The sequence below is a fragment of the Alligator sinensis genome, unplaced genomic scaffold (genome assembly GCF_000455745.1).
Source record: "Alligator sinensis unplaced genomic scaffold, ASM45574v1 scaffold628_2, whole genome shotgun sequence".
In the NCBI taxonomy this organism is placed as follows: Eukaryota; Metazoa; Chordata; order Crocodylia; family Alligatoridae; genus Alligator; species Alligator sinensis.
Genome location: NW_005841833.1, coordinates 1,725,298 through 1,737,239, shown reverse-complemented (window position 1 = coordinate 1,737,239; position 11,942 = coordinate 1,725,298). Strand labels below are relative to the sequence as shown.

The 11,942-nt window shown below is 49.6% G+C and overlaps 1 protein-coding gene across 2 annotated transcripts in view; it reads right to left on the bottom strand.

The window, feature by feature from the left end:
• Positions 1-4,916, bottom strand: part of CDK2AP1 (cyclin dependent kinase 2 associated protein 1) — a 21,246-nt gene extending 16,330 nt beyond the window's left edge. The window contains exon 1 of one of the 2 annotated variants that reach the window (XM_006015122.3): positions 4,664-4,916. The gene's annotated coding sequence lies outside the window, so the exon portion shown is untranslated. Of the gene's footprint in view, positions 1-1,583; positions 2,712-4,663 lie in introns of those variants that run through there. The other variant, XM_025198215.1, reaches the window with a different exon arrangement.
• Positions 4,917-11,942: the final 7,026 nt, after the last annotated feature.

Here is an 11,942-nt window from a genome sequence, read left to right as displayed (position 1 = left end):
CAGGCCGCTCCGCCGCCGCCGCTCGCCCACCTCCCGACTCGGCGCGGGACGGGCACGGGCACGGGCACGGGGGCGCCCCGCGCAGGGGGAAGCCCCGGAACCCCCCGCGTTCCGCCCGTGACGTCGCTGCCCGCCCGGGGCACGTCACGGAGTTCCCTGGAGACGTTCCAGGCCCCCTCGGGGGGGCGGGGGGGCACGCGCCACGCGCCAAAGAAAGAGTTCAGGCGGCATCACCCCGGCACGTCTGTGTGCTCGTAACCGTGTCAAATAACGCCGGGTGGCAAGGGCAGAGCCCTGAGCAAGGCGCTGACATGAAGATGGGATCAGGGCCAGGCGCGGGCAGAAAGAGTCATTTTGTTTCCCTTGTCCCATTATTATCATCATCATCATCTCTGGCAAAGGAGGGGGGGGCGATGCTAAAGTTGGCCCCCGGCTGCCAGGAGTCTAGGCACAGTGCTGGACGGGATCGTGGGGCAAAGTGCTTTTTGGGCTGGGGGGCACTTCTGAATGGACACTCGTGAGTGGGTGTTTCCCACCACCCAAATTAATAGGGGGGACCAATTAAAAAAATAAATAAAAGCACCCAGGTTCTGAGCAGAGAGGTTCGTGGCTGTCTGGGGGGACGTCGCTGAGATCCTGGGTTGACTCTGGAGCCATCGCAAGCTCCGTGGGACCTGCCTCTGGCCCAAAGCAGCGATCCGGATCCACTGGTTGAAAGGGGAGCAGGGGGGGTCCTTGCCTCACACAGTGCAGAACTGGGCCTACAACATCTTTCACGTCACAGCACTTTCACAACTTTGGTGGGTATCATCCCCATTTTACAGGTGGGAAAACCGAGTTGCCAATTTGCATAAGAATGTGTGTCAGAGCAGGCAAAACTGCCTGGGTTTCTAAGCTCCCAATACCGTGCTCTAACCACTGGACACTCCCTCAAAGCATATGCCAATCATTATAACTGATACCAGATCAATGATCTTGAGGATGCTCTATGCATTCTCTCTGTCAAAACTCCACCTGCATGACTCGGGCTATGGCAGCGAGGGCCAGAGCAGTGTGAACTACAGCTTCAACAACCAATGGGAGCCCTAGGCCCATGTGCTCCGGGAGGTGGGGGGGCACTTTAATTAGCAAGCTGCGCTAATGAAAAGCACCCGAGTGTCAGGTGTATTAGTGCCCCCGTGCTGAAAAATGGTGGTGGGGCGCTTTGAACTAAAGCTCATCAACTGAGTTTGAGTTCAAAGCTCCCTGCTGCCATGTCTCAGCACTGATACACATGACGCTAGGGTCCGCTGGAGTGCATTTATCCAAAGAGCTGAATGTCCAGCCTGTCGGAACCAGCTCATTGTATTTTCTGACTCCTGTTCCTCCAAGTCTTCAGGTACCATCACGAAACATGCAATAGCCCAATCCTGCAGCCCTTTCCTAGATAAAAAGTCCTATCGATTTGAACTGAGTTCTCCCTAGAGGTGGATTCATTGTGGGATGGGATCCCACAGCTCCCTAATGACTGGAGAAGAAACATGCCCGAGCTATGGGTGTGGGAGGCGAGGTTGAAGCCCGCAGCGAAAGGCGGCAAAGTTTACCTGCAAGGTCTTTTCCCGGTGGTGGATGGTGACACGCTCACTGGAATGTGGCAAATAACACTTTACCAGAGAGGAGCTGGTAAATTAATTATGCACGGGGTGGAGTCAGAAAATGTGAGCGTTACTTTCACCTCTGCCACTCACTTCCTGTGTAAGATCTGGCTCAGAGCAGGAAGTATTTTTATTATGGTCTTGTCCAGCGGCCCAGTTAGGATCAGAGTTCATCGTGCAAGATGCCGTGCAAATACACACGCGCACACAGAGATGCACAAACTCACTGACCCCTGGCTCTCAAGGGCTTATCATTTAAATGTCCTGAATGCCTCTAGCTCCCATCAACCTTACTAGGGATGGTGGCAATTCAGCAACTGTAGAAATCAGATGAGTAACTTCTCTGTGTCGGTTTCCTCATCTTTTAAAATAAAGTCAAATTCTTGTCATCGTTAGGCAGATCTCTCTACATCAAGTACTTGGAGATCTAGAAATGAAAAGTGATTGACAAGTACAAAGTGGTCCTGTCTGCTCTAATTTTAGATGAAAGTACCCAATGAGAGGAGTTACAGACGACATGTCAAAATCTCTGTCTGTCTTCGTACCTCTTGATTTGTGCAAAACGTAGCATCGGTGTGTTCATTTATATGTGATTTCTTGTAACTAAATGCATTGTGTATTTTTTGCTCTTATTACCTCTACTTGTGAAGACACATATACCATCTAGAACAGGAAGCAAATCCTAGATCCTTATAGTTTAACATTTATCTCCAAGATTCTGGGGGCTTAGAAATACATATCATCAAATCACAATCTAAAACATCTGCAAACTCCTGAGCAGACCGTTCATTCACCTGGAAGCCTCCCAAATGCCAGCCTGTCTGAAATACAAGACAAAAACACCTATCCAAAAGGAGATGATCATCTGGTAGACATACATCGGTAAAAGAGCATGTCACGGTCTTGTGTAAATATGTATTTAGAGGTTTTGTTTAAAGCACATCTCTGGTGACTCCTCCAAAGCTTTTATGGTCCCTGTTGGTTGTAAATGTGCAACAGTTTCTGAGCTGTAAAAGTCTAGTGGGCAAATACACATGGAGGGCCTATTGTCTGTCTGATAAACTTCAGTGATTCCTAGATGTCATCACGATTGTAGATCATGGCACTATCTTTATTGGTTTACCATTCCCATCCAACCACGGCCTCTCAAAGGGTCCCTGTTCTGTTATACTCGGACAGCTTTCTGTTCTGCTACCGGACCTCAAACCTATGTCATTTTGTATCGTTATTTCTTGCTTGTATTCTACGGCGTTTCCCTCCTGTTGTCTTCAGTCCAAGAGTTGGATGCTTGGCATCTCCTCCATGCGCCTACATTGTTAAGTCTAGTTTCTACACCATGTGTCTGAGCAGGTGGTGTCCTCAGTACTCTTCCTAGTTATACACCAAACAGAACCAGCTGAGAGACAGGCAGAGGGGGCAAGGGGTCTTGGAAGGGGAGGAGAACGTATGAGGAGGTATTTCTCTGACTACCTGTCTAGACCATAGATTTATAACAGCTTTCCCCGCCAAGTGGCTTTTGCCTTGTGTTTTTTTTCTTCAGGTCTTCCATTGTGCAATGGGTTGCTCAATATTCTGCACCTCTTTGCAACATGCTGTTGCATCACCTGGATGATAATAGCAATCATTTGCCCTTCTATTCAAGCAGTCAGGGATTTCAAAGCACTTCAGAAACAACAGCCCCCATCATAATAACGTGGCCTTCGCCTCATGCTTTCCATCCCTAGCTCTCAAGCCACTTGAGAAAGAAGGTCTGTCTCATTACCCCCATTTTACAGATTGAGAAATTAAATTAAGTCTCTGGGCGCCCACTTTGCAGAAGTGGTAAACTGCGATACAGAAAGGTTAGGTTTGACAACATGGCAGTGTACAGGGTGGCAGCAGAGCTGGGGAGCTCTGGCTCCAGACACACTATGATAGACCGAGGCTCACGAAGACCTGGATAGAGCATTTCAACATCCTGCCATAATAGACTTCTTCCCAGCATAGCCCTGTCCTCCAGTTTCAGGCAGCTCCTTGCAACCCTCTGGAGCAACTCTCCCCTCCTGCCCTCTTACAGGTTGTCTTGCTTGCCTGAGTCCCTCCTGGCCCAGCCACCTAGAACAGCTCGGATTAAGAGGCAAACCAGTGACTGACAACAATGCGTTGGGTGTTGCACAGCACCTGTGACCCCAGGGCACAAGGCAGGGTAGGGTAGCACTTCCACTTGACCAAGGAGGCACGAACTTTTGTAGGCTATGGACTCCAAGGCTGGACTCAGCCTGTGAGCAGTGGGGAAGGCAAACCGGACGACTGCCCAGGGCCCCACACTTTTGCAACAAATATCCGAGTTGCTTCTAGGTCATCAAAATTAAGCCTCCCCAAAATTACTCTCTTGCCCAGGGCCCCAACAACCCTAAGGCTACCGCTGCTGTAAGGTGCCACCCTGCCCTGCCTTCTGCCTGAATTCAGACTCTTTGTCTCCAAGGATCATGTCCTCTAGGCTCTGCCTTAAGAAGGAGCCATAAAAGAAGAGAAAAGGGCCCAGGGTTTCTTTTTTGCATCTCTGTGAATGCATCAAGAAGGAATGAAAGGGTTCAGGGAAAGCTGCCTTGAGGGTCCTAGTCGTTTTACTTCTGAAAGAGCAGGAAGATCAAGTCTGGCCTTCCCTGTTTGGCTGGAGGGACCGGAGACCTGGCCCTGGGGGGTTCCTAGCTCCCAGCCACAGAAGCACGGCCTCACAGTCCTTCCCTGGGAGACTTACCTGCTTGCCAGGAGCACGACTGCCAGGCTGCTAACAACACCAGGCAGAGATTCTGGCTCTCGCTCCTCCTACCTCTCATGCCCTCTGCTCCCAGCCTCCTGCAGCTGGGATGTCACAGCCTTTCCCCTGGAGTCCTCAGAGGAAGGAGAGCAGGCTGGGCCTCCTTTTCCCACACACCTCAGTAGGAAACCAGAGCAGAAGGGGACACTGGGGCTCCTTTCCTTTCCTGATCACTATGAAATAAAGAGGCTGAGGCCTCCCCCAGAGCAGGGGATGCATCTCAACTTACCCCTTCTGGAGACCAGGACGGGGCCTGTGCTGCTGGCACTCAGACTCTGGAGGCTGCTGGGGCGAGCTGGAGCTGCCTGGCTTGGCAGTGAATGGGATGAATCCCTCTGTGCCAGTGCAGCGCTTCTGGGGCTCCTCCTTTGTCCCTGGAGTGGCTGAGTTGAACTGAGGCTAATGGAGCCCAGAGTTCCCCTCGTTTCAGGGCTTCCCTGGACAATCTTCCCAGCTCCTCCCAGATCAGCTCCCGGAAGGACTCTCCCTTCTAGCTCTCCAGGCTGGACTCTTGTTTTCTTCCCATTCCTGAGTCCTTGATCTTCCTGCCAAATGAGGCAGCCCAACCCAGCAAGTAGCTAGCTGGCACCACTCAGCTGTTGGGCTGCGTCAATGCTCTGCCTCTGACTCATTGCTCCATGCAGGCCCTGTGTGGTTGTGGCAAGAGATCCCAAGGATCCTGTGTTAGTCCTCTCCCTGCTCCTTCAAGGTCTGTTCTGGGGAGGCAGGTCCTGAGTAGGAGACAAGGGAGTCTGGGATTTGCTGCCAGCCAGCCCTGGGCTTTGAGTCAGTTCCAGGATCTGTTGTGTGGCCACTGGCAGAGCGCAAGCCTGCTGCACACTCATCGCACCATGCCTGCCGCACCTGCTTTCCTCAAATAGGTTGCTTCTGCCGGTCTCAGACTGGAACGGCACACATGCACAGGAGCACTAAGACCATCTGGCTGGCATGAAAGCCAATGTGTCCAGATGATGCATGGAGGTGCTCAATTCAGAACCACAGTTTTACTTTCAAGGTAAGTATGCTTCTGGCCCTCCTGGTTGTCAAGAGAACCATCCAGAGGAGACCTGAGCCTTGCCAATGCGATGGTGTCTGCCTGAGTCTGCAGACAGCCTGAAGTAAGGGACCCAAAGAGGGGAAATTCACACAAATTGGGGAGAGAATAAGGAACTGGACACACAACAGCCCACTTTTTGTTCATTATATCCAAGCAGTGCTCTCCCTCCAACCCCTGCACACACCCCAGGGGCCTTCTCCTTCACACTGCAGGGAGCAGGTACTCTTTAATGAGTTCCCCAGCCCATAGCGAAACACAGGCACCAGCTCTCTCTGTGTACGAGCTAGATGGCTTTGCACTCCCAGCCAGGTGAACTGGTCTGAAGATGAAAGCCTTATGAAGAGAGGCTGACAGGCATGGGACTCTTCAGCCTGGAAAAGCGCAGGCTCAGGGTGGGCCTGGTGGCAGCCTATACATATATAAGAGGTGTGCATCAGGATCTGGGGGAACACCTGTTCACCAGAGTACCCCAAGGGTCAAATGGTCACAAACTCCTCCAGGGGCTGGACTCGATGATCTTGCCAGGTCCCTTCCAGCCCTAATGTCTATTCTATAAAGGTTTTACACGCACAAAAGTAATGGAGGCACCAGCGGGAGCGCTCTCCACCTCTCTGGGGAGGAGAGGAATGATTTGAGATGAAAGGCTTCCGCTCTGAAAATGACACATCTGATGACTGCTGGCATGATAGCAGTGAACCATGTGCCAGACTGTGCCAGTGCGCCGGGTGCTGTACACACACGTGGCCACTGATGGGCCCAGCCCCGACCAATTTGCTGTCGAACAAGATGAGACAAGGCAAAGGTCTGTCCCAATCATAAAAGGCCCATCCTATTAACCTGGGCAAGGCCCACCTGCTTCTTAGCCAACGCCACTCACCCGGGTACCCACCAAAACCCAGGGGCGCTTTTGGCATGAGTCCAGAGCCAGGCTGAGACACGTCTGCAAGTCCCCGGCAGCCATCATAGAGGACAGTCGGGTTTTCTGCTCCTCTGTCCTCTATCGATATGAAACCCAATGCCTTATATCCTCTATTTTTCAAGAGAAGGCGTTGGGTTTCGTATCCAGAGGACACCCGGCCTGTCCTCTACGACGGCTGCCCTACCAGCGGGAGGCCTAGGCCACTCTTTGCCACCCTGAGCCATGGCAGACTCGGGCAGCACCCCCACAGACGCTGGCAATGGAGGCAGAGAGGCTTGGCTCTCAATCACGCGGGGAGCCGCCGGCAAAGCCCAGACCTGACCCCGCAGCAAATAAAGCCGGGCTCACAGCCAGACTCATCCGCTGGCCTTTCTTCCTGCCCCGTAGTGATCCAGAAAAGCAAAGAGATGAAGAGGCTGCTTGGAGAGGAAACCAGGTTACCTCAGCGCTGCCTCAGGAAGCGGGGGGACACGTGAAAGCACGCTCCATTAGCAGCAGTGCACGGCACCCCTGGGTTTCTTGGCTCGGCCCAAAGGTCGTGGTGTAAGGTGGCCACCAGCCCTAGAGCAGAGCTCCCGGCCTGCCCAGGATCATCCCCGCCACGTTGGGTGGTGCGGTGAGGGCAGCTGCCCGCGGTCCCCGAGCCCAGTCGTGGGGTCCGGCTCGAAGGACGGCGGCAGCTATTGCTGCCATCCCCTTCATCCCTCCGTATGCCCTAAAGGCCCCGGCGGGAGCCTGGGTCCGGCCGTGAGGCAGAGCTCCCTCCCCACCACCTGGAAGGTACTCGGGATGGAGCTGGAGGGAGCAGTCCCTCACGCTCCCTAATTCGTGAGCCACACGAGGAGGGACGGAGGAGGACAGAGGGCTGCCATCCCCTGACCCGTCGTGCAGAAACTATGGCAACGGGGAAGGAGTCTCGTTAGCGCAGGATCCCGGTTCGGCTGGCGAGGAGCCAGGAAGGCCGCGCCGAACGTGCAGATCAAAGGTGGAACGGCGTCCCGCCCTCGCGCAGCTGAGGGGGCACGTTTACATGAAGAGGCAGCGAGGGCTCCCTCCCCTCCCCTCCTTTTCTTCTCCGGGGGGTGCGAAAGCTGCGGCCTTGCGCGGACAGCCAGTCTGCGGGGTCAGGCAGGGCCACATTGAGCCCGAAGGGGGGTTGCGAACACGGTCCCGACACCCTGAAGTACGGAGGAGAGGCCCCATGTACGACATAAGAGGGGGGGGCTTCACCTGGAGCACCACAGAGGAGGGAGCAGCCCGCCGGGGACGCGCAGGGAAACGTTAGGTGAGGCTGGCAGAGCCGCAGCGGGGAGAGAAGTTCCCCCTGAACCAGCGCAGCTGCTTCGTTCATCTTAGGAGGGAGATTTGAAGCCTCCCCTTGCATCTTCATTTCAAAGGGCCGGGGTGGGCCCGCAAGTTTTTGGGGCCCCCTGCAAAGTATATTTTGGGGCCCCCGATACGAAGAAGCCGGCGTCGGCTGCGTGGGGGTGGCAAGCAGCCGAAGAAGCCGGTGGCGGTGGCAGTGGGATCGGGGAGGGGACACACAGGGGGCCCTTGGCTGCGGGACCCCCTGCAGCCGCAGGTTTCGCAGGATAGATTGGGCCGGCCCTGCAAAGGGCTCTTGCATTTGTGCCCTTCAGGAGTCCAGCTAAGGGATTCTCTTTATGTCCCTTTTTTGAGCCACACACGATAATTCATGCCGCCGTTCCGCTCCTTATTTGTGTCTTTGGTTTTTGTGCATTTTTGCTACATTTTACTCAGTAAACGCTGACTTGGGTTAACAAGAGACTTCCAGTCGACTAAAGAGTTAGCGAGTCTCAGGGGAAGGAGGTGGGGAAACCATCAGCTCAGCTGAGAAAGTGGCATGGGGTCCTTGCAAAAGCAGGTGCCTCTGCTCCGCTGGTTGCAATTTCTGGCCAGAGGCAGCTTCAGTAAATTTTATAGAAAGTGTCACTATTTATCTGCCTTCGACACCTCTCTCTATTCATTCAGTGGCAATCTCAGGCTCATTTGTCAATTAGTTGCTCACTCATACGTATCTTTTAATATACAATGTTTTTATTCATTACTGCAGGGGAAAGCTCACCTAGGAATAATTAAAACTTGCATTCGCGTGTGTGATTTAACAGGGACAACAGCAGCTCTGGCTGATTTGATACACATCTCTCAATTTTTCAGACCCGAGAACCCAGCAGAAATGTATATCAGGGGCCTTGAGGAAAGGAAGAAAAAAGAAAGACCAAAACTAGATCTGGATTTCCAAAGGACATTCTTTTGTGTGGGCAGAGGACATCAGCTCTGTCGGCTGCCAAGCTGACGTCTTTCAGCAGAACCTGATTCATGTTAGAAAATAGAAAGGCAAATCCTTTCATAATTCCAATCCTGCTTCCGGACAAAAGAAAAAAAAATACTGGTCAATAAAAATGAAGAATGAGGCTTTGATGTTTTGGCATCTTCATCAGTCACGGAGAATTACTGGCACTGCAGAAGAATGAGGATCTCCGAGGGCATGATTTTGGGAAAACAATACAACAAAAAGGAAAAAAAAAAGCAGATGTGAAATTTAAAGCATTTCATCCAAATGGGAATAGCACAAGACTGGTTTGTCTCAGACTGTCACCCTAAGAAAAGCAAAACCACTGTGTGCACGCCAGCACAGGGCACTAACAAAGGACATATTTCTGAGGCTTGAGATGCAGTACAGACAGCCCTGGTTTTCTCATGAAGGGATCTTATAATGATTTTTGAGTAGGACCCATACTACAAATCTGCTAATTAAATATTTGTTTACATTTTGGAGATCCTTGGAGACGTGTTAAAAAGCGCGAGGCATTCTCATTGACTAAATTAGTGCAAACTATTTCATTTCTAGCAAAATGATCTTTAAAATTAGTCTAAAAGCAGTGGTTTTCAGCCTTCTCAGGCTCCAGGCACCCTTTGTAAAACGCCAACTCTTAGCTTTTGCTTGTTTTTTTGTACTACAATTTTTCTGTGGCAAAAAACTTGGGTCAAAACAGGTCAGGTTTTTGACACTGTGGATTGCTATGGGAAATCTCTGGGTTGATGATGTGAGTCATGGGAAGGTGTTTGCACACTTAGTGATAATATATCATGCAGCACCCTGTGGTACCCCTAAGAAAGATCTCACTGCACTCTAGGCCAAAACTCACTAGTCTAAAGGTCCCAAGATAGCTCAGGTAACAACCACCAACTTCAGCACATGCAACGATTGTTTGAAAGTATGGTCATTTGGAATCAGCAGCAACAGAACTAAATATCAGAGTGGAAAACAAAAGAAAACTAATCAAAAAAAGTAGTAGCCAGTTTAATTTATTTAATATTTTTCTCTTTTGTTTTTGTTTTTTTTGCTTTTTTTACAAAAAACCCCAGCTAAATACAGAATTCACAATGTTCCACAGTTTGTCATTTTTAATCAGCGAGTATAAATCCTGCTAAATGCAGCCATTAACATTTTATTGCATGACACCCCAGATTTCTGCCACGTGTATCAAAGATGGTTTGAGCTTATATATTTATATATATATATACTTTGTACCAAGAAGGGAAAGGCAAGGAGGTGCAGTGCAATTGTGCACCAAAAGAGGATGAAGGTCTAATGCTGGCAGAGATTTCAAATAAGAATTAGCAACATAGATGGACACATGCAATTCACCTTAATTTGAAATGTCTTTGGAATCCATCACGTATTATTAAGATGTATAGTGAGAACACACAAAGTCATGAAGCTCTATTTCTGGTTAAGGAAGTCTCTTTTGCTCAGAGGTAGAGTCTCATGGCAAATGTTAATTGTAGGGGTACATATACCCCCTCCACAGGATCAGTGAAAGATGCTGGGGCAGTGATCACTTGCAGAAAATAAAGTTCAGTAGTTTGTAGAATTCTAGGTAAATTACTAATGAGTTTAATAACTTTACATGCAGTGATACTGCCATGTGCCTCTGATGGATGTGGCATTTTCATAAAGTTCTTCCCCACAAATAAGAGAGTAGAGATCAGCTTGGTTTTTAAATCAGAAACTGAACATTAGATGTAAGGCCTCTTTATCCTTCCCAGTGCAAGTCAGATACATAAGAGCCAAATTCCAAGTCACCTGACTCTTAAGTTTCCTCTAAGCTGAAACTTAAATTTAAAAACACCCCGATCAGAAATTGATGAGACTATTACAAACTGTACATTACAGAAAAATGTTATTAGGGATTTACAATGAGTCAACTCCACTACTGCTAAAATGAAATAAGCCCCTGCTTAAGCAACATATTATTACTAGATGTGGTCAAGAACAATAGCTCTGCTCTAAGTACAGCTACTGCCATTATTTCTATTCTATCCTCACCCCCATAAACCAGTTTCCTCCCCCAACATTATTCTGGTGTCCTTTAAGTATTATTACAAAATGTACTGAAACGCTGCTGCACTGCTAAACTCAATGCAACAAAGATTCATCAACAGATTAGGAGTGCACGCATTTGCAGTATATAACCAAGGCCAATCTAAGCTCTGAAGCCTTAATTACAGCCTAGAATTTTGTGGACTATAATGCGATTTGACGTCACTAACGTATTGTCTAGAAACATTACAGCTGTATTGATGCAGGTCGGACCGAATGGTAATAGCTCCATCAGGCCTTAAAAGACATTAATGCATACCATACCACCAGATCCAAGACACTGTCACTACTTGCAGTACACATTTCTGCAAGACATCAGCATTTCAAGCACTTTCCTCCTCCCCGTATTTTTATAGTAGTATGAAGCTACTAGCCACAGTATCTCGTAACTGGCTAGGCTGTTACCAATTACACACTATATCTAGAGTCTCCATATACTTTTATTACTTGCGTTTTGGCTCAAGGGATGGCCCATTTAGCTCTGCAGTGGTTGCGTTGCTTTGTCACTCCCGCTAGTTTTGTTGGTCTTTGCCACGAGATTCTGTTACAAGGAGTCCTACGCACGGTAGCTGGTACTGCACTGACAAAATAGTTCAAACATTTTCCTACATTCAGAGCTTCTTAGTAAAGACTATATTGGAAAATGGAATGGCCAGATACTAATTTTGTCCAGGTTGACCGTAGGATGCTTCTTTCCAGGACACTCCGTTCTGTGGACTTGCTTGCAATGCTGTACATTTTATGCAAGTGCAATGAAGCCAGTCCTTCCCAAGCAGGAGATTGAATGGGGGAGAATAGTGCCTTCAGCATGACTGGATGGCAGCTAATTTTTGGTAGCTGACTGAGGGAAGACTACATTACCTGGCTCTCTCATTCGCTCTTTTCCATCACTTCTGACCTAGATTTCACTGTCTGTTTTGGCACTAGCTCTGCAGATGCAGAATTTGATTGCTTTTCTCCCATAAGGATGTTTGCGCTGCCTTTTCACTGCACACTAAAACGAAGCCCGAGGCTTTCTCTGCACAGCAGCCACATGTTCCCCACCCTCACCTTTGCAGAGCACTTTGAAGATAAAGGTTTGATTATAGCTTTATCATCCTGCTTTAGGTTTCAGATTGTGAACA